General features: G+C 37.9%; 1 protein-coding gene across 7 annotated transcripts in view; it reads right to left on the reverse strand.

The window, feature by feature from the left end:
* Window positions 1-23350, reverse strand: part of PDE4D (phosphodiesterase 4D) — a 1645162-nt gene that overhangs the window by 1412923 nt on the left and 208889 nt on the right. The window contains exon 1 of one of the 7 annotated variants that reach the window (XM_049857501.1): window positions 16580-16789. The exons of the other annotated variants lie outside the window; for them this stretch is intronic. The gene's annotated coding sequence lies outside the window, so the exon portion shown is untranslated. Of the gene's footprint in view, window positions 1-16579; window positions 16790-23350 lie in introns of those variants that run through there. 7 annotated transcript variants of the gene reach the window in all.

Genomic DNA, 23350 nt, shown 5'->3' on the forward strand with positions numbered 1-23350 from the left:
CAACCTTCACCAAAAAAAGTGAGCATTAATGCACTCTGCCTTGACTCCAGATAGTCTTAAGAAATGTAGAAAAGATATCTTAAAACACAGTTGTTTAATTTTTCAAATGGAAAATGTCTTTCTCTTCTTTTAAATGCACTGTAACAACCCTTCTTGAGTAGAGCAAGAAAAGCTACACACAAGCAAAACCTGTACAGACACCAAAAGCTAAAAGAAAGGCTGGAGTCAGAGGAGACAAGGCTGAAAGCCACCCAAAACTTGAACATGGCCTTCAGGAATGACACTGGTTTTTGGTTTTGTTTTCATTTTTCCCGAACTATTTATCAGAAAAGCCACCTGACACCTCCTTTCTCTAATATTCATGGCCCTTATGGTACCTCTAATTTCCCTTTACAGTCCATAATATGGTTTATAGTTACAGACACACATGTATATATACATATATACTTGTTTAGTTATTTGATCACACCTGTGTCTCCTCTTAAGCTGTCACTGCCATAAAAGCAAAATCATGTCTCCTTTACTCACCAGGATTGACGTATGTAATATACTTTGCAATGATGTGTGTAAGATATTTTGTAAAGACTAACAGAGGTTATACAAAATATCTTACATACATCATTACAAAATATCTTAACATACATCAGGGTTACACGAATTCTAGTAATAGGAACTAGGCGTAACTAAATCCGTCTACCCAGGACACAACAAAGTATGTGCTGATGTTGTTGTTATTGGGTGCCATTGAGTCAGTTCTAACTCACAGTTACTCCATGTGACAAGGTAGAACTGCCCTATAGGGTTTTCTTGGCTGTAATCTTTACAGAAGCAGATTGCCAGGCTTTTCTCCTGCAGAGCCGCTGGGTGGGTTCAAACCACCAACTTTCAGTTAACAGCCAAACACTTAACAATTGAGCCACCAAGAGTTCCACAAAGTATATGTAGATAACTAGTGAGTATTTCTGACAATGAATAGAGAAATATTGCATGTAATTTGAATGAATCAATAAATGCTATTGCGGGAGACTGTTACTTTTGATGGTCCCCAATGAGTTATACTTGCCAGTATTCACAACCTTGTGTAGTCCCCTCCCCTTGAATCTGGGATAGCTCTGAGACTGGCTTTAATCAATAGAATGTGGCAGAAGTGACGCTGTGCCAGTTCTGGTAATAAATCTTAAGAAGTCCTAAAAGCATCTACTTTTGCACTCTTTAGTACTTCGAGCTATTGAGCAAGAGGTTCAGCTGTCGGAGAGATCACATGTAGAGGCCAAGCAGAAATGGAGGGGGACTGAGACTACACGGAGAGAGAAAGAAGCCCAGTCATCCCTGCATCCAACTGAGCCTAGCCCAGAGCTGATCCACGGGCTGAATACAGTCACGTGAGTGACCACCAGCAAGACCAGGAGAATAGTTGCCCAGCCAAGCCTGGTCCAGATTGCAGAATCACAAGAAATAGTAAGAACTGTTGTTATAAGCCATTAAATTTTAGATTGATTTGTTATAAAATAGATAATGGAACAGCTAAAAGCTAAGATGAATTAGTATTAACACACAAGAACTTCCGTATAAGTCTACTGATATATCTGAATTATTCGGCATCAATATTCCCTTTCTTCTGCTCAGAATAGGAAGTAAGGCAATCCTAAAGTTGAGAATTTTGAGGCACCAGAAGATTATAATTTAATTGTAGAAGTGTTTGTGACACACCGCTCATAAATAATACACATCCTGGAAACTTAGATATATACACTTCAGAACCACAGTCCTCGCTTCATACCAATATTTATCCAGTATTATTAAAAACATTTTGTGATGTGTTATTTGCTTTCAGAATTGAAAACTGCAAAATCTGATCATTCCTATCATGAGGTTAACATGTCTACTTTTCTAATAGTTTTTGTCAGTCACCATGTTCTTTCCTGAGATTAGGCCATTAAAGTTGCTTGATTAAAAAGTTCTTAAAAATTGGTAAAGTTATTTTATAAAGAGGACAAGAAAAACATTTCGATGATGGGCCAAAATTTTCCAAATACTTCAGAGAAGTTAAGAAGATATAAGTACCATTAGCCTTAATTAGAAATGATCTTTAAGTTCTGAAAGATGCCATGATTTTCCAAAGGCCAATGGAAAAATCCATACTATATCCTTCAACAAAAGCCATAACAACTAAAATGTTCACATGGAAGATTGTGGCCCAATAGTAAATTCCTGTACAATCAACTTCAATCACTTGGGTTCAGCTTTTAGAACTCTAGTTTTAAAGTAGTTGATCAAATGGCAAGAATCGACACTCGATTTTGAATACTTCCATAGCTGCCAAGCATGGCAATTATTCAAAAAAACATTCAGCAAGGTTTTATTAGAGAAATCTGGAATTTACCCCAATCATTTTGGACAAAATAGCCTTATATAACTCTTCTTCAATCTAAAGGCAATTTACCTTTCTCCCCAAAGAAGCTATTTCTGCTGAAGGAGCATTTTCACTGTCTTACATTAATTATTTGGATAGTGCTGACCACATCACACCCAAACTCTTCACAGAGAAGAACACATCAGAATAATTAAAGCAACAGTGACCTGAGAAGCTATGCTGGATTGCAATTTAGATTTTCTGCTTGCTAATTTTGTTTTTAATTAGTAAGAAACTACAAAAGACCAAAGTCTAACAATAAAAAGCCTAAAATGTGAATCTAAAAAAAAACCTTAAAAACTTCTTGAGGGATTTGCTCATTCCAAAAATGAATTTTTAATTAATGTTAAAGTAGTGACTTTTTTAGACATCATTCAGTAATGTTATGATAATAGAAGTTCTGAAGAAAAAGCAAGCCCGTATTCCTGAATGCCACAGTCTGGGTAAAAATGGGACAACTTAATGCCCTTTACAATGTGGAAATTTATTCTGGTTTGTATTTCTCATTTTGATAACCACCTATATCCTAACTGAATGGATAAATCATTCTAGATTCTCTCTCTCTGTCACTAGAAAAAGGACTCTAACTGCTGAGTTAACTCACTTATATTTTGACAAAAACAACAGTGTTAAGCATTGATTCCAATTCAGATTGACATAAAACTTTGAGAAAAGGAGAAGTTTGGCCTTCCTTCAATATTATAAAAGTATTCCTTGGCCTTTGACTGTAATGACAATTGACTAAGAAGAACTCTGGGTCAACGGAAGAGAAAAAAATGTCAGGCTAAAGAGTAAGATGTCATGAAGAAAGGTCTTGGCCTCTGTTGTATTTACACAGTTTTCATCAAGGATTTTTCCTGAATTGCTAGGCAGCCTCAAGTGAACCGAGGCTCAGAGAGCAATGGAATGTAAACATCATCCATCAGAAGTAGGCAGGCTTTGGCATAGGTGTTGGAAGATACCAGGTGAGACCCATGGTCCTGCCATGAACAGGGCTTAAGGCTTGCCCTTTTCAGTGGTCTCCCATCACTCCCATCTGCTTACATGGACAGTGCGGTGATGACCTAGGGGATGCTAGAAGGTATAAGTGTTATTATCAAGGAAGGAAATGGTGTGTTGGTGCAGAAAAGGAAAGCAGATACTCAGTTGATTCCCATTATTCACAGTAGATACGTTCTCTGAAGTCATCACGAGCACTGAGATAGTGAATACTGAACCAATGCTCCTAGGGGAAGCACAGAGCTAGGTCCCTGCAAGCCTCGGGCCATGGCATTTTCATCAACTAATTAATACATAACTTTGTTTTCTGTGTGCTTCTGTTTAAAGACACCTGATTTAATCCACAGTATTGATTCATCAACATTGAATTCATGGCCAAGAGCACTATAACTCATGCCTGAATACAGTTTATAGACTATACATATTTTCTCTGTAAGGCACATCAGAACCTTCTTGCACTAAGGAGCGCTAGGCAGAACTTCAGCACCACAGCTGGGGGCCATTTTAAACAAAGAAATGAACAAAAAGACAAAAGTGTTTTTTTCACTAAATAGGACCGTGAAAGGACACTTGTTTACAGCGTGAGAACTGAAAGAAGCAGCTGGGAACGTGCACATCGGGTGACTTGAACTTTTTGCCACTCTGAGAATGTTCATGAGTGACTGTGTTCGAACCATGAGTATTGATTTTAGCAGTAAATTTTAGCAGCTATGTAAATCCTCAAATACAGAATTCACGAATAATGAGGATCAACAACTATAGTTGGGAACAGTTCACAAAGGTAGAAACAAGTCAAAGCTATGTATTTTGTTGGGGGCACAGATTCATCCCCCCTTTTCCTGGTAATGATACTATGATTTTCCTTGGGGAAACCCCACTTTCCCATCTCAGGCAGTCTGGGTACATGACCCTCCCACAGTGATTGTTTCAATGAGGGTCATGTGATCTACATTAATTTGGTTAGATTCAAAACCAAGAATTTTATTAAAACTAGTTGAACAGAGACTTCTCATTCCGCCAAGCGTCCTGAAACAACAGGATGTAAACCTTGTGGCAAAGTATTAAGTTGGGGCAAAGTTATATATATAAGCCAAGTTCACTGGAATGGTGCCAATACAGAGAAAGCCTGAGCTGTGAGGTATACCTGTGAGGTCCCAAATCCAGATCTATCATCTGGACTTTTTAGGCATCAGAGCCATTTAAGTTGGATTTTCATTACTTGTAAACAAAAGGCCTACCTATGTCACTCCATATCTCCAAGAAAATTCATGCTTTGAAACAATGTACAGTGACATATCAGAGGCAAAGTAATAAAAAATTGTAGGAAGAAAATACACACCCCAAAGCATCACAGCAAGCTACTCCAATGAGACAATAATCATCCTATCAAACAATTCTCTGCTCTGTGACCAGCCTTGACCTCTGAGAATGACCACCGCCAAGCCATCTGTCTTAAGCCCCAACTACACTGCTAGCTCTGTCCTTGGCACTTTGAAGACTAGTGTAAAATCAAGGCCACAATTCATCTGTGGAGATGAGTATTAATATTCGAAAGAGTTTCATAATAGTTTAAATAATTATGTGACAAAAATGAGTTATGCAGACAGCAAAGGTTGGAGACATCCTGCTGTGAGCTGACAGCCTAGGGGTCTGGGGAGATGCTCTAGTCAGATATTTCATAAATTCCCTCCAATCATTCTCTTGCTGACCCTATCCAAGGCTGGCTTTTCATAAATAGGATTTATAGCCAACTGTTTTCTAGCTTTGCTATCTACTAACAGATGACCACTATCACATTTTAGGGCTTCACAGCCAAAGCGGTTCAGTAGGATATGTAAATTAAAATTGCTTCAATTAAAGCCGTTTTAAGAAATTGCAATATAAAGTTTAGAAACATTAAGACAATAAAATACTATGGGAAATACTCAAAAACAGCAGCAGATATTAAGCAATAACCTGGTTATCATTATGGTTCTGTTCTCTTAAGACAATAATTTAGTTGCAGACAGGGGTGCAAACAGGTTATACTAAACCTTTTGAGTCAAAGAAGAGTCCAACTTTCCTACAACTTTAAATCCTTTAAAACCATGGCCAATTCTTCTCGGATTAGCAAGAGGTTCAGAAATAATTTTTCTTGGCACCGGTACTTTGCCTTATTCTCCCATGATATTCCAAAATTCTGCAGTTCCATTCCTCAGTCTCCTGTGTCAGTAAATCCAAACTTAGTGTGCAAAATCAAAGGTGTGCTTCTGAGACACAAACTGAGATGTGACGGACGGTGTCTTTGGAACTGAAACCCGTGCTCAGAACCACTGTCTGACATGACTGCCTTCTACGGATACATTTCCAGTGAGAAAGGCTGTGTTTCTCAACCACTTTTGTGCTACATTGGGTAAAGCAGGTTATTTCACAAACATCCAGGAAGCATAATTACTGCTAAGCAATTTCGTAGCAGACAGTGTGCTACTAATTATTCTCAACACATAAAGAGGCCTTAGAACCAGCCCATGGAAAACAAAAGGTAAACTGAAAACATGCTTTATAGAGCTAATTGATTTTCAAGTTTCTCTTTAAGAAATTAAAAGTTCCAGCATAAAGAGTGAACTACACAAAATAAAATTATTTCAAAGATCTGTGGAGACTGAAAATGAAAAATTGGAAATCAAAAGAGTATATACATGCAAGTACAGCAGTAGCCATACCACTAGCAGAAAACACTACTATAAATGGGGAGAGAGTATTAAATAATTAAATAATCTCAATTATCCCTTAATCCTTGGAGGAGCCTATTTCTGAATCTTAACTGAAAGATCCGACATCATATAAATACCTCAAAGCAAAATTTCATGGGAATCAGGCTAGCAGAAACATGCAAACTCATATATAGCGGATGTAACTACATAGTCTTAAAGAAAGAGTCTATAGAAGAATCCTGATCAAAGGGGGTGGAATGCAAAACAGAATTTTAAATTCTCATGGCTTCCAGATGTTCTGGAGCCATATAGGCTGAGTGGATCCCTGAAACAATTGCTTTGAGTTAACCTTTAAACCTTAAAGCAAAAATATCCCCTGAAATCTTTTTAAAACCAAACGGTAGTTTAGCTTGACTAGTAAAAAATGTCTGCCTTGAGCACTGTACTCTTTTAAGATCCATCTATATAGGATCGAATTGACAACAGCAACTTGAAAGATTAGATAGGAAACAGGGAGCAGTGGGTGTATGTTAATTAGGGAGGAACAACTCAGAAAAGGAGGGTGAGAATGGTTGCACAACTCAAAGAAGTAATGTCACTGAATTGTACATGCAGGAACTGTCAAATTTGACAGTTGCTGTGTATATTCTCAACAACAATGACTAAATAAATAAAATTAAAAACAACAAAGAGAGAACAGCAAAAAGAGGCCACAGTGCCACATAGTCACATGTCGTTCATACCTGAAATACATGGAATAGTCATACATAAATTCCAACAAGAGCAGTCACACACCTGTGATATATGATACATGGCATGTGATAGGTTCCAATTTATATATATATTTTTACAAGTGGCTATTAAGCTGTCCCAGTGCCATTTGTTGAAAAGATTATTCTTGCTCCATTGAATTGTCTTTGCCCTCTCTTCTGAAAATCAATTAACCACAAACATAAAGGTGTATTTCTGAATTTTCAATTCTATTCCATTGATCTGTATTTCTGTCCTTATCCAAGTACAACCTGGTCTTGATCACTGTAGCTCTGTAGTAAGTTTAGAAATTGGAGAGCAAGCATTTCTCTAACTTTGCTCCTCTTTCTAAAGAGTGTTTTAGCTACTCTGGGTCTCTTGCATTTCCACATGAACTTCAGGATCAGCTAGTCAACTTTCAAAAAAAAAGCCAGCTGGGTTCTGATAGGCATATCTTGAACCTGTGGATGAATTGCGGGAGTGTTGCCATTTAACGATATTAATTAAGCCAATCCAAGAACACAGTATATATTTCCATTTTTTATTTAGATCTTCTTTAATTTCTTTCATCATTGCTTTACACATTTCAGAGTGCATGTCTTGCATTTCTTCAGTTAAATATACTCCCAATGATTTTATTCTTTTTGATGCTACTTTGAGTGGAATTCTTTTCTTACTTTCCCCATGCCCCTTATTATGTCAGCTCCCAGCAGGGTTTGTCCAAGCTTTGCTGTCTGCATACATCATTTTGCACCTACTGACTTGGACTATTACACAACTGTTTCAAATATTACCATCTCTTCCTAACAACAGAATTGTGGTCTCGATTTTACACGAGCCTTCACAGTGCCAGTGACAGAGCTGGCAATGCAGTAGGGAATCAACACAATTTTTTTTTTTTTTTATTGGTCTTATACCCTGTGACATTGCTGAACTTTTTTTTTTTTTTTTTTACTATTTCCATTTTTTTTTTTTTTTTAGTGATTCCTTGGGATTTTCTGTATAAAAGGTCATGTCAACTGCACATAGTTTTATTTCTTCCTTTTTAATATGAATGTCTTTTATTTCTTTGACTTGTCTAATTGCCCTGGCTGGAACAGCCAGTATGGTGTTGAACAGATATTGAGTAGACATCCTTTTCTTGTTCTAGATTCTAGGGGGATTGCATCCTGTCCTTCACCATTAGCATACTGTTAGCTGTAGGTTTGTTTTCTTCTCTTGCTAGTTTGTTGAATGTTTTCATCATAAAAGGGTGTTGAATTTCTTCAAATGTCATTTTTGCATCAGCTGAGATGATCATGTCGATTTAGTTCTTTATTAACATTAGTTACCTTAATTGATTTTCATATGCTACATCAATGTTGTATTCCTGGCAGGGGCAGATTATCCAATAGGTGCTTACCTTACTTCCAAGCATCACATTTATAATGCAGATCATCTGTAGTTAACAATTTCACATTTTTTTTACAGCATCGAAGATTCTGCCTCTAAGTATGGCTAGCATCTGTCTCTTTACCAATCCCACAGCACCTTCTACAGATTCAAAGCCTCTGTTCAAATTCACGGTCCCTGACAGGGCCAAGTGATCCAGTAAGCAAGGTAAGTACAGGCTTACTTGTGCTCACTTAGTAATTTTAGTGAACAACTGTTCACTGACCTAGTAAGCAAAGTAAGCACGGGCTTACCTGTGCTTAAGTTTACTGGGTCATCCCTGCTTATGAGGTCATCCATCCATGATCCTGTGCTATTTTTTGGAAGAATTTTCCAAGAATTGGTATTAATTCTTTAAATATTTGGTAGAATTCACCAGTGAAGCCATCTAAACCTGGGAGTAAAGATACCATAGCCCTCAATTAGGAGTTTGGAGGAAGTGTATGTAGTCAGTGCTGTGTTTTTGGCTGCACCTACCCAGAGCACAGCTTCCATCACACTCACCTGGAGGTAGGTGCATAGAGCGGGTCATGGCCTAAATTCCATAAACTCTCTCTGTTTTTACCAAGATTTAGGAGATTTGCTTGAATAAAAATTTTGTTTGTTTTATTTGCTATATGCCCTTAAGAAATTTATAGAGACTTTAAATAGCTTTTTGTTTTGTTTTTGTTTTTTTATCAGTTATAGTTGTTTCACTAGGGAGTGGGTTCACAGACCTCCTCACATGGCCATTTTAGAAGCTGATCATTATTTTGTTCTTTTCTTTTTCTCACTATACTGTAGACTGGTGACAATTTTATCAGAGCCCCGTATCAGTCCATAGGCTGGCATTTAAGGGACACTGCCTAACCAGTTTCATTATATTTCACAAAGAAATATAGCAGCTCCTTAAAGAAAGCTCTGAACCAGGATTTTCCCACCTTATTGTGCATAAGAATCACCAGGAGAGCTTTTTAAAAATTCAGAAACTAATCTCTATACTCAGGAATTCTGATTCATGTGATCTGGAGTATAGCCAGAAAAATTACAATTTTAAAGAGTACCCTGGCAGTGCTTCTCAAAATTTAAAGTGCAAATGAATTATCTGGGAATATTTAAAAAAAAAAAATTTTTTTTTTTTAATAACTTAGTACAGAGAATTCCCATCGCCCTTCATCTAGCATCCCCTAATGTTATGATCTTACTTAACCATGGTACATTTGACAAATCTAAGAAATTAACATTGGTATTACTGTTGTTATATCAGCCTAGCTATTGACTGAACTACAGGCTTTCTTAGGATTCCACTAGTTTTTTCCATTAATGTATGTTTTCTATTCGAAGGTCCAATCCAGGATCTTGGACAATTGCATTTAGTCTGAGATCTTTTTAAAATGCAGATTATGGTTCAGTAGGTCTGGGATGTAGCCTGAGATTCCACATTTCTAATAAGTTCCCAGGTGATGCTGGTGGTCTGGGCGTCACACTAATAATGCAGGCCATCTTTGGACTAAACCACCATAGGTTAAGAAAATAACAGATCAGAATTCTCAGGGATCACCTGATCCTGCCTTGCTTGGAGTTAAAAATCACTCTGTAGAAAAATGTGGGTGAATTTTGTAATCCTTTATTATTTTATTGATGCCAAATTTTCTGAAAGCCAAAATCTTTCCAGTTGCCAGTAAAAAATCTTTCTAGTCGCCAGTAGCAAGGTAATAAAAGAAAATAAATTTTCTCTTGCTAATTTCTTGCTCTTATTCTCTTCTACAGCCTTTCTGGCAAGATAAAGTGAGAAAGACTGTGCTCTAGGTAACAGGTTTCAAGTCAGAGCCACACAACTGAATGCAACAGCTGACCTATTGCTTAAACTGTACATAAGAAATATCTTCTCTAATTAATTTACAGTGTATTTATTTTTGAGAATAATATAAACCTTTGAGGTGTGAACTCTTATTTGAAATTCTTCTAAGCTCCTAGGACTTTTATTTAAAAAAACAAAAACAAAAAAACCCGTTGCCGTTGAGTCGATTCTGACTCATAGCCGCACTATAGGACAAAATAGAACTGCACCATAGGGTTTCCTAGGGGTGCCTGGCAGATTTTAACTACCGACCTTTTGGTTAGCAGCTGTAGAACTTAACTATTACACCACCAAACACAATGTGTTTTTTCCTTGAATATTTCAGGTTTGTTCTGAAACTGTAATTACAAGTTAGGGTTCATCATATGGTGATCCCACTACCAATTGCAGAAGTATGTTAGGCTTTGATAAGATGATATGATGATGTCTTCTGTATTACTATGATTAGTGACAAGAATGATGAAACCTTCCAAAGTGCTTTGAAATACAAGGATTGTTTGTGGTTTGTATGTTTTTTTCCACAGACCTCTCGTTAATTATGTGACTTCTACTTGGGGCTATAAGTAGTTTCTCTTCTTTAGAGCATAATCCAGAATGACAGCCTGGATCCCTCGTCTCATCTCTTATTCTAAATTCCATGATGAGTAGTCATCATATACTCTCCGAGTACTAGCATTGGAAAGGGCCCTAGAGGTTATCTAGTGTAGCTCTCTCATTTCACTGAAAGGTAAACTAAAGCCCAGAGAGGACGGTGACCTTGATCAAAGAAACACAGCCACTAGTCTCCAGTCCACTGTGACTCCCATCACAGCACGTCATCTCCCAATCTTCTAACATTTTCAGACTTTGAGAGGGCAAAAGCCTCTTTTTTATGTTGTTATTATAAACTGTTTCAATGTGACAGAAAAATGTACTCTCATCCATATTAAACCTTAATAGTTTGCCATATTTCTCTTCCTTCATGAGGAACAGAACAATTCACCCACACACCAGTATGGCTAATTGATTATTAACAAAGGTAGAAAAGCAATTCCATGGAGGAAGGGTAGTCTTTTCAACAAATGGTGCTGGAGCAATTGGATACCCATGGGCGAAAAAGCAAGCCTCAGCATAAACTCCATCATTTAGACAAAAATAAACTCAAAATGGATAGTAGATCTAAAAGTTAAAAAAACATAAAACTACAAAACTTTTAGAGGATAACAAAGGTGAAAATTTTTCAGGTCTTACAGCTTCACAAAGAGTTCTTAGACAATACATCAAAAGCATGAGCCATAAAAGAAAAATATTGATAAATTGGATTCCTCCAAAATTAAAAACTTTTGCTAGGCTGTTAAGAAGGTCAACTGCAGATTGAGCTAAAATATTTGTAAAACACATTATCTGACAAAGGACTCACACCTAAAATATATAAGAAACTCTCAAAATTAAAAATTAAAAAAAAAAAAAAACCCTTGCTGTTGAGTCGACTGTGACTCAGTGACTCCATAGGACAGAGCAGAACCACCCTGTAGGGTTTCCAAGGCCGTAACCTTCATGGAAGCAGACTGTCCCATCTCTCTCCCACAGAGCAGCTGGCGAGTTCAAACCGCCAGTCTTTCTGTTAGCAGCCAAGTGCTTAACCACTGCACCACCAGGGCTCCGAGAAAAATCCAATTAGAAAATGACCAGAAGACACGAAGAGACATGTCACTAAAGAGGATGCACCCATTGTGGTTGAGTCAATTACGACTCATAGCGACCCTGACTGCCCAATAGGGTTTCCAAGGTTGAAATCTTTATGGAAGCAGATTGTCACGTCTTTCTCCTATAAAGTCTCTGGTGAGTTCAAACCACTGACCTTTTAGTTGGCAGCTAAGCATTTTAATCACACCAGGGCTCCTTGAAGAAGATATATGGATGGCAAATAATCACATGGAAAGATGTCACCCTCACTAGTGTGGTAGGCAGAATAATGCACTCCCCAAAGAATATGTTATATTACGTGGCAAAAAGGAATTAAGGTTGCAGATAGGATTGTTTACTAATCAGCTAACCCTAAGATACGGACAGTACCCTGAATTATCTAGATGGGTCCAATGAAATCGCAAAGACCCCTAAAAATGGAAGGCCATGGTAGAAGCGGTCAGAGTGATACGATATGAGGACATGACACACTGTTACTGGCTTTGAAAATAGAGGAAGGGAACCATGAGTCCAGGAATGCAGGTAGCTCTAGAAGTTGGTAAAGGCAAGAAAACAGATTCTAAAGCCTCCAAAAGGAGTGCAGCCCTGCCACCACCTTGATTTTAGCCCAGTGAGACCCATTTTAGACTTTTGATATCCAGAACTGTAAGATAATAAATTTGTGTTGCCCTGGTGGCACAACAGTTAAGCACTCAGCTGCTAACCTAAATGTTAGTGGTTGAAACCCACCCAGTGGCTCTGAGAGAGAAAGACCTGGAAAACTGCTCCCATAAATATTACAGCCTAGGAAACTCTATAGGGCTGTTCTACTCTGTCACATGCAGTCTTTATGAGTCGAAATCACCTCAACAGCACCTAACAACAACATAAGTCACTACATCTGTGGTAACTTGCTACAGCAGCAATAGCAAACCAATAAAATAGCAACTCAAACCAAAACCCGTTGCATCGTGTCGGCCCGATGAGAAATCACTACATGCGTATCAGAACAGCTAAAAGAAATTGGTGACGATACCAAACGCTGACCAAAATATAGAGAAACTGGATTTCTTGTACATTGTTGTGAGGAATGTAAAATGGTACCGCCACTCTGGGAAACAGTTTGGAAGTTTCTCAGATAAGTAAGCATACACCTACCAGATAACTACCTACCAGCAATTGCACTTCTGAGCATTTATCCCAGAAAAATAAAAACCTATGTTCACCCAAAAACTTGTCCATAATTGTACATAGTAACTTCATTTCCAATAGCCCCAAAGCAGAAACAACCAAAATGTCCCTCAGGAGGTGAATGGTTCAACAAACTTTGGTACATCCATACCGTGCGATACTAGTCAGCAATAAAATTGAACCAACTATTGATACAGGCAATAACTTGAATGAACCTCAAGGGCATTAAGCTAGTATTAAAAAAAAAAAAAAAGCCAGTATCAATAGGTCACATGCTGTATGATTCCATTTATGCAACATTTTCACAATGACAAAATTATAGAGATGGAGAACAAACTAGGGACAGTATGAAGATCTTTGCAGTGATGGAATAGTTCTGAATCTCGATTGTGGTGATGGCTACACCAATCTACACATATTAAAATGACATAGAACAATGCATACACATTGGATCATTGTCAAATTCCTGGTTTTGATATTGTCTAATAGTTAGGTAAGTTGTAACCATTGGGGAAACTGGGTTTGTTACATTATATTACAGTTCACAAATTATCAGCTCTGTCTAATTTATTGCTTAATCCATTTGTTAATTTTTTATTTTAATTACTATACAGTCATCCCTTGGTATCCGCAGGGGATTGTATCCCCTTGAGGATACAAAAAATGCAAGTATACTCAAGTCCTTTACGTAAAATGGGGTAGTTTCTGCATATGACCTATGCACATCCTCCCATGTGCTTCAAATCATCTCTAGATTACTTATAACACCTAATACAATGTAAATGCTATGTAAATAGTTGTTTCATCACAATTGAAGACTTGCTCTGGAACGCAGCCTTTCTCTTCTATGAGCTTCTTGAACTCTTCTGAGAGTGCTCATCTTGCCTGGGCATCAACCGATGCCAATTTGCCCATGATCTTGAAGTTCTTGAGGCTGTAGCACTCTACAGAGCTAGTCAGCCACCACTAACTAGCCTGAAACTCCTTCCTCCCATTCTCCTCAAACCCCTCACACTTAGCCTTTGAAGGATTGCTTTGGCCACTTAGTTGCTTTTTTAGGAGTCATTTTTTCACAGAAACAAAGGGAGCACACAAGTCGTGGCAAATGAAATGCTAGGCAAACAATGCTCAAACTAGTGCTAGAGAGAGACTGAGGATCTGAAATTGGGGGAGGCTACAGCAGGGTATGCCTACACACCACTTTATTTGCATGGATTCAGCATAGTGCTCAGCATGGAGAAAATTCAAGTTTTGCTTTTTCGAACTTTCTTTTTTTTTTTTCTTTTGGATATTTTCAATCCCGGGCTGGTTGAATCTGTGGTTGGTTGAATCCTTGGTTGGTTGAATCCGTGCATGTGGAACCCATGCATACAGATAGCCAACTATATTTTCATTTTTAGAATTTCTACTCTTTTTTGCAAACCTGATTTTTTCTTATTTTTATCATTCTTTTTTTTAACATCCCAATCATTTTCAATATTCTTATTTTATAGTACCTATTTTTTATTATTATTATTATTTGCTAGTTCCATTATTTGAAGGTCTTTGGTGCCAATCCTGCTGTGGTGTTTGCTCCTACTCATGGGGGATTTTTTTTCTCATGTTTTATAATATGAGATTGTGAATTAATCTTTAGAAGGACTTTAATTTAGGAATCTAGTGAAACTTGGTTTAACGACATCTTCCGTCTAACAAGTTTACATCTGATTCTGCTGGATGTGCAAATTCAAATCTCAAATGCAAATGAAGTACAAATCCACAGTGATATATCTCTAGAGGAGATTTATTATTTTCCAAGACACAGATTCCTTGTCCTCTTTTGTCCTGGTGGTAAACTTTTTCCAGTCCCCTTTATTCAGGGTCACAACTTTGTGTTGAAGATCTCTATTCCAACTCGCAGAGTCTCAGTTTTTCATTTCATACCTCCACATGGTTGTTAAAGCCCAAGCCCTTGGCTTAGCGACTAATATCACTCTCCCAAGGGCAGCTTCAGTATCAGTTTACATGTCTAGCCCATCGTTTTCAATCCGATCTTTATTTCTGATCCCTGGTGATGCCCTTACTTCCTTTCAAGCTCAGCTATGCATGGAAGTAAAATATTATACTTTGTCTAGTATTCGAAGTGTTCCTAATTAAGATTATTAGCCAGTCTGCTAGAACTGGAAGTCAAAAATAACTTCTTTTCTCTAGTAAAAAACAACTTATATCCCAAAGGGCAAGCTGAATCCTTGCAACTTACCAATTGTGCAACTTTTTCAGATCAAACTCATTTTGCCCAAAACTAAGCTTTCCTTTTTAGTTTCATGAAACCACATGAAAAATAATAATAATAATTAAGGTCCATACATAGCCCAGAGCTCCAAGTAGAAATTTTACATTGCCCTTCATATGGATCCAAATAAGTCTTTCAATTTCTGGACTCCGTCAGAAGCCCTTCCAATCACCTTTTCCTAGAATTTCTAAGCACAGATCACATTCCATATAAGTTTTCTCTGCTTATTATCAACAAATTCTGCCAGCTTTTCTTCTTTCTCTCTATTCATTCAATAAAATTTTCCAAGTTCCTGGTATTCTCCAAACACTCTTTTGCTAAAAACAAAACAAGCCCCTGGTCTCACAGAGTTTGAATTCTAGTGCAAGAAAAGGAATAAAAATAAGAAATAAATATTTAGGTTGAATTACGTGAAGTTGCCATTATTGGATAAAATGACATTTTCGTATGATTCAACTTAATATAGTATGTCAGGCAGTGAAAGTGCTATGAGGAAGAAGAAAGCAGGGTAAGTGGGAAGAGAGTGACGGGTGGGAGTGAGTGTGCTATTTTAGATAGCATGGTCACAAAAGCCTCTCTGATAAAGTGGCTTTGAACAGAGACAGGAATAAAGTGAGGAAGTGAGTAATGTGGATATCTAGGGGGAAATTATTTCCATTGGGAGAGAAGTAAGTGTAAAGGCGTAGAGGAGGTGTGCATAAGGCATATTGAAGGAACAACAAGAAAACCAGTGAAACCCAAGTGAAGTGAATAAGAGTGGTGGAAGCTGAGGTCAGAGAGGGTCAGGGGCCAGGCCCCGTAATGCCATGTAGGCCATGGTACAAATATTGTATTTCTCCCTTTGTGAGGTAGGAAAACCTTAGAAAGCTTGGGCAGAGGAGTGGCAAAACCTGACTGCATTTTCAATGGTGTGGAGTCCAGCCTGCAGGGGGTGGGGTGGACATAGGGAGATTAGTTAGGAGGCTACTGCATTAGCTTAGGGGAGAGAAGATGCTAATTTAAACTCAGGAGGTAGCAGAGGACACGGTGAGAAAAGGTTGAATCCTCACAATTCTTTCGTGGCCCTGCTAACCTTCCTTTTTGTAAGCATATTTGTCTCAGCCATGTCTTATCCCCAAACAAAAATATTTTCAAGATCCTATTTCCTGACTTTGGTTAATGCTGGTGTCAAAATCATTTTGCCTGCCTGCTGTCTAATTCCAGTAGGAAACTTCTAGGTCATCCCAAAATCAGCACCCTCAAAATCTACATTTACGTGTCCCATATCCTGACACACCTGCATCACCACTTTGTCCCTAATCACTCTCCAAAGGACAGCAGCATACCTGATTGAGGAGGTACTGAAATTCCCTAGGTGAGGAGCACCGCCAAAGAACAAACTTGTGGCTTCCAATGGCCCCCACTGCAATTGCTCTTCCCAAAGACTGTAAAAGAATGTAACTGAATGGCGGGCTAGACCTGAGTCACAGCAGGAAAGGGCACTATGACGCAAGGTGACTCCTCTGAGGAAGAAAACTCCTAATCCTATCCCTGCAGCAGGGCCCCTTCTCAGAAGTTTCTAAGCTTTGCAACTCTCCAAAGAGGAAGTTGTCTAAGGGAGTTACATTTTTTTAGGAAGAAGCTGACCGTGGTTTAAAGTCACTTAAATGCCCTTGAGCACAGGCCAGTCTGCCCCATTTCTTTCTCATAGAGACTTAGGGCTAGATGTATTTTATTAAACATTTAGGAGAAAGTAACTAGCTAAGCAAGGTCAATAGCAAGTCACTATGACATGATAAAGACCTAGTTTTTAGTCTTTAAGTAGAAGGGGCCATTCAAGAGTAAAACATAAACATGTTTATAAAATACAGTTGATCCAAGAGGACCACAAGTCATGCCAAAATCACTTACCAATGTATGTTGAAAAATATCATAGACTGTAGCTTGCAAGCAATATTCAAACAGACAGTTAAGGAGAGGATATGCTATAGAAGTATCACTAAAATTACTGCTCAACTATAGAAACTTCTACACTTCAGATTTAACAGCACAGACCCAATACAGGGTCACAGAAATAGTATGGAAAGGAAAAATCAAACTCATTTTCCAAAAATGCATTTTGTAAAGATTCAACTAGGAATGCCTTTTTCTGAATAATCTTCATTTGCAATATAAAAGGAAAAAAAAATAGGAATCAAAATGTATTAATTACTGTTTACTCATCCTCTTGTAAATAAAGCAGAAACTATAAATCTTAGTATTGCAGAAAATTAAATGACTGAAGATTACAGCCCTAATTCAGTTTGCTACTGATAACATTTATGATGCTAAATAATAAGAAAGAATTCAAATAACTATCAAAAAGTCCATGGAGATTGCTGAGGGGCAGGGCTAAGAGTAGTCAGACACTTCCAGTGAACCCTCTTACCACACAAACCAAAAAAAATAAGTGAAACGATTATATTTATGACAAGCTAGGAGCCCTAAACATCAAAGGCAAAGATAGAAAATGGACTGAGACACAGGGGAAGGAAGAGGCGGTTCAGAAGCAGAGAGGAGTTGCCAGACCTGAATCGCCAGGAACCCTCAGACACCATTCCCGGGAGTGGCCGTGGTGGGGTTCCAGCTGCAGTTTCCTCAGGGAGAAACATCCAGCCACACACACTACTCAAACCTCCAGAACCAGAGAAGAATGGCACTCTTGGCAAAAGCTAAGTACTTGCGTATACTTTACCACGTCCCCAGCCCCCAAGCTGGCTTCAGTGGCTGTCAATTTTCCTGGGCCTCAGAGAGGTCCTGCTGCATGCTCTGAGCCATTCTCCCAGCCTTGGAAAAGGAATAAATTCACAATTGTGGGAAAAGATAATCTGTCAGCTCCACTAACCTAGGGATCTCAGGACAGAAGCGGCTCCTGTCCAGGCATGAGCAGTTCGTGGACTTTGAATACCTTTCCCCCTGCATGGACTTGTGTGGGCCTATTTCAGGAGAACAGGCCCTTGTTGGCAGACTGCAACTGTTTCAGCTATGCGGTAGACAGTTGGGTGTTTGATGTTTGTCACTGCTTTGCCTATTAAAAGGGTCCTCACCTACCCACATCAGGGGCCTAAGGACTGGTGGCTCCACTCAGGTTACCCAGCCACCCACAACAGGGCTCCAAGGATAACTGGTACTTCCCAGTCCTTACAGCCAAAAGCATTGGGTGCCCATGGTCTGACTGCAGAACCCACCCACCTGTGTGCTCTAGGGAACGGGGATGCGCCTTCCTCACAGACACTTGGGGGAAAGTTTTCAGCCCCCTGACTTCTTCAGAGCATGACCCCTGCTGCAACCAGATACTGGTACCTACACCAATCACCCCTGCCCCTCTAAGACTGTACAACAGAGACTGTACCACACATTTGATGACTAACTACCTGGACACCTGAGCTGAATCCATACAAGAAAAGTGAATGCACTTCTTGGCTGATAAACCTGATAACACCGCTAGCCAATTGGTGACAGGATGTTAGAGCTTCAAAGGTGAAAATAATCAAGCTAGCTCACTCAAGCAACCCATCTGGGCATATCAAAATAAAACAAAGCAAGAAGCTAGGATACAGTGAGCAAACAAAAAATAAACTAATACAATAACTTATAGATGGCTCGGAGGCAATAGTCAATGTCAAGTCACATAAAGAAACAGACAATGATCACCTTAACAAGCTCTCAGAACAAAGAATCAATGGATCCTCTGGATGAAGGTGCCTTCCTGGAATTACTGGACGCAGAATTCAAAAGATTAATATACAGAACTCTTCAAGACATCAGGAACAAAATTAGGAAGGAGACCAGGCAATATGCAGAACAAGCCAAGGAACACAAAGATAAAGTAGTTGAAGAAATTAAAAAGGCTATTCAAGAACATAATGAAAAATTTAATAAGCTGCAAGAATCCATAGAGAGACAGCAATCAGAAATTCAGAAGATTAACAATAAAATTACAGAAGTAGAAAACTCAATAGAAAGTCAGAGGAGCAGAACTGAGCAAGTGGAAGGCAGAATTGGTGAACCTGAAGACAAAGCACTTGGCACCAATACATTTGAAGAAAAATCAGATAAAAGAATTTTAAAAAATGAAGAAACCTTAAGAATCATGTGGGACTCTATCAAGAGAAATAACCAACGCGTGACTGGAATACCAGAACAGGGAGGGATAACAGAAAATAGAGAATTGTTGACAATTTGTTGGCAGAAAACTTCCCTAATATCATGAAAGATGAGAAGGTATCTATCCAAGATGCTCATCGAACTCCACATAAGGTAGATTTTAAAAGCAAGTTAACAAGACATATTATCATCAAACTTACCAAACCAAAGATAAAGAGAAAATTTTAAGAGCAGCTAGGGATAAACAAAAAGTCACCTACAAAGGAGAGTCAATAAGAATAAGCTCAGACTACTCAGCAGAAACCATGCAGACAAGAAGGCAATGGGATGACTTCTGTAAAGTATTGAAGGAAAAAAATTGCCTGCCAAGAGTCATAAATCCAGCAAAACTGTCTCTCAAATATGAAGGTGAAATTAGGACATTTCCAGATAAACAAGTTGAGGGAATTCGTAAAAACCAAACCAAAACTACAAAAAATACTAAAGGGAGGTCTTTGGTTAGAAAATCAATAATATCAGGTGTCAACCCAAGACTAGAAGACTGGGCAGAGTAATCAGATGTCAACCCAGACAGGGAAATCACAAAAATAAATCAAGTCAAAAAAAACACTCAAAACAGGGAAACAGTGATGCTATTATGCAAAAGAAGAAAACATTAAGACAATAAAGACAGACTAAGAAATGTAGTCATAGATCTTTCATATGGAGAGGAAGACAAGATGATATAAAGAAATAAAAGTTAGGTTTAAATTTAGAAAAATAGGGGTAAATATTAAGGTAACCACAAAGCAGACAAACTACCCTACACATCAAAACAAAATACAAGAAAAAAAAAGAGACTCAGCAGAAACAAAATCAACAACAATGAATAAAAGACGATATGTAAAGATAAACTACTAAGCACAAAAATTAAGCGGGAAAAAGAAACTGTTAACAACACACACACACAAAAAAATCAAAATGACAGCACTAAACTAATACCTATCTATAATTACGCTGAATATAAATGGACTAAATGCAACAATAAAGAGACAGAGAGTTGCAGAATGGATTAAAAAACACGATCCATCTACATGCTGCCTAATAGAGACACACCTTAGACTTAGAGACAAACAAACTAAAGCTCAAAGGATGGAAAAAATATATATATTAAGCAAACAACAATCAAAAACCAGCAGGAGTGGCAATACTAATTTCTGGCAAAATAGACTTTAAAGTTAAATCCACCACAAAGGATAAGGAAGAACACTATATAAAGGGACAATACACCAGGAGGACTTAACCATGTTAATATTTATACACCCAATGACAGGACTGCAAGATACATAAAACAAACTCCAACTGCATTGTAAAGTAGGATAGACAGCTCCACAATAATAGTAGGATACTTCAACATACCACTTTTGGTGAAGGACAGAGCATCCAGAAAGAAACTCAATAAAGACACAGAAGATCTAAATGCCACAATCAACCAACATGACCTCATAGACATATACAGAACACTCCACCCAACAGCAGCCCAGAATACTTTCTTTTCTAGTGGGCTTGGAACATCCTCTAAAATAGACCACAAAGCAAGCCTTAGCAGAAACCAAAACATTGAAATATTGCAAAGCATCTTCTCTGACCATAGGCCGTAAAGGTAGAAATTGAGCAGAAAAAGCAGGGAAAAGAAATCAAATACTTGGAAACTGAACAATACCCTGCTCAAAAAAGACTGGGATACAGAAGACATTAAGGATGGAATAAAGAAATTCATAGAATCCAATGAAAATGAGAACACTTCCTACCAGAACCTTTGGGACATAGTGAAAGCACTATTCAGAGGTCAATTTATATCAATGCACACATACAAAAAGAAGAAAGGGCCAAAATGAAAGAATTATCCCTACAACTTGAACAAATAGAAAGAGAGCAACAAAATAAACCCTCAGGCATCAGAAGAAAGCAAATAATAAATATTAGAGCAGAATTAAATGAAATAGAAAACAGAAAAACAATTGAGTTAACAAGACAAAAGGTGGTTCTTTAAAAAACTGACAAAATTGATAAACCATTGGCCAAACTGACAAAAGAAAAACAGAAGAGCAAGCAAATAACCCAAATAAGAAATGAGATGGGCGATATTACCCAACTGAAATTAAAAGAATCATATCACCAACTGAAATTAAAAGAATCATATCAGATTACTTCAAAAAATTGTACTCTAACGAATTTGAAAACCTAGAAGAAAGTGATGAATTTCTAGAAACACACTACCTACCTAAACTAACACAGAGGTGGAGTAACCAAATAAACCCATAACAAAAGAAAAAATTGAAAAGGTAATCAAAAAACTTCAAACAAACAAAAAAAAAAACCCTGGCTGGATGGCTTCACTGCAGTTTTACCAAACTTTCTGAGAAGAGTTAACAGCACTACTACTAACGGTATTTCAGAGCATAGAAAAGAATGGAGTACTACCAAACTCATTCCATGAATCCAGCATATCCCTGATACCAAAACCAGGTAAAGACACCACAAGAAAAGAAAATTACAGACCTATATCCCTCATGAACTTAGATGCAAAAGTCCTCAAAATTCGAGCCAATAGAATTCAACAACATATCAAAAAGATAATTCACCATGACAAGTGGGATTTATATACAGGGATGGTTCAACATTAGAAAAACAATTAATGTAATCCATCAGATAAATAAAACAAAAGACAAGAATCACATGATTTTATCAATTGATGCAGAAAAGGCATTTGACAAAGTTCAACACTGATTCATGATAAAAACTCTTAGCAAAACAGGAATAGAAGGAAAATTCCTCAACATAATAAAGGGCATTTATATAAAGCAAACAGCCAACATCATCCTAAATGGAGAGAGTGTGAAAGCATTTCCCTTGAGATCAGGAACCAGACAAGGATGCCCTTCATTACCACTCTTATTCAACTCTGTGTTGTAGATCCGAGCCAGAGCAATTAGGCTAGATAAAGAAATAAAGGGCACCTGGGAAGAAGTAAAAGTATGTCTATTTGCAGATAACATGATCTTATACACAGAAAACCCTAAGGAATCCTCCAGAAAACTACTGAAACTAATAGTTCAGGAGAGTATCAGGTTACAAGATAAACATACAAAAATCAGGTGGATTCCCCTACATTAACAAGAACTTCAAAGAGGAAATCACCAAATCAATGCCATTTACGGTAGCCCCCAAGAAGATAAAATACTTAGGAATAAATCTTACCAGGGACGTAAAAGAAAACTACAAGACACTACTGCAGGAAACCAAAAGAGACCTACATAAGTGGAAAAACATACCTTGCTCATGGACAGGAAGACTCAACATTGTAAAAACGTCTATACTACCGATGGCGATCTATAGATACAATGCAATTCTGACCCAAATTCCAACATTTTTTAAGGAGGTGGAGAAACAAATCACCAACTTCATACGGAAGGGCAAGAGGCCCCGGATAATTAAAGCATTACTGAAAAGAAGAACAAAGTGGGAGGCCTCATTCTACCTGATTTTAGAACCTATTATACTGCCACAGTAGTCAAAACAGCCTGGTACTGGTACAACAACAGATACATAGATCAATGGAACAGAATTGAGAATCCAGACATAAATCCACACACATATGAGCAGTTGATATCTGACAAAGGCCCAAAGTCTGTTAAATGGGGAAAAGACAGTCTCTTTAACAAATGCTGATGGCATAAATGGATATCCATATGCAAAAAAAATAAAATAAGACCCATACCTCACACCATGCACAAAAAATAACTGTAAATGGATCAAAGACCTAAATATAAAATCTAAAACAATAAAGATCATAGAAGGAAAAATAGGGAAAACACTAGGAGCCCTAACGCATGGCATAAACTGTATACAAAACATTATTAACAATGCAGAAGAGAAACTAGATATCTAAAGAGCTACTAAAAATCAAACACCTATGCTCATCCAAAGAC

This window comes from Elephas maximus, chromosome 2, assembly GCF_024166365.1.
Source record: "Elephas maximus indicus isolate mEleMax1 chromosome 2, mEleMax1 primary haplotype, whole genome shotgun sequence".
Taxonomy (NCBI): Eukaryota; Metazoa; Chordata; class Mammalia; order Proboscidea; family Elephantidae; genus Elephas; species Elephas maximus.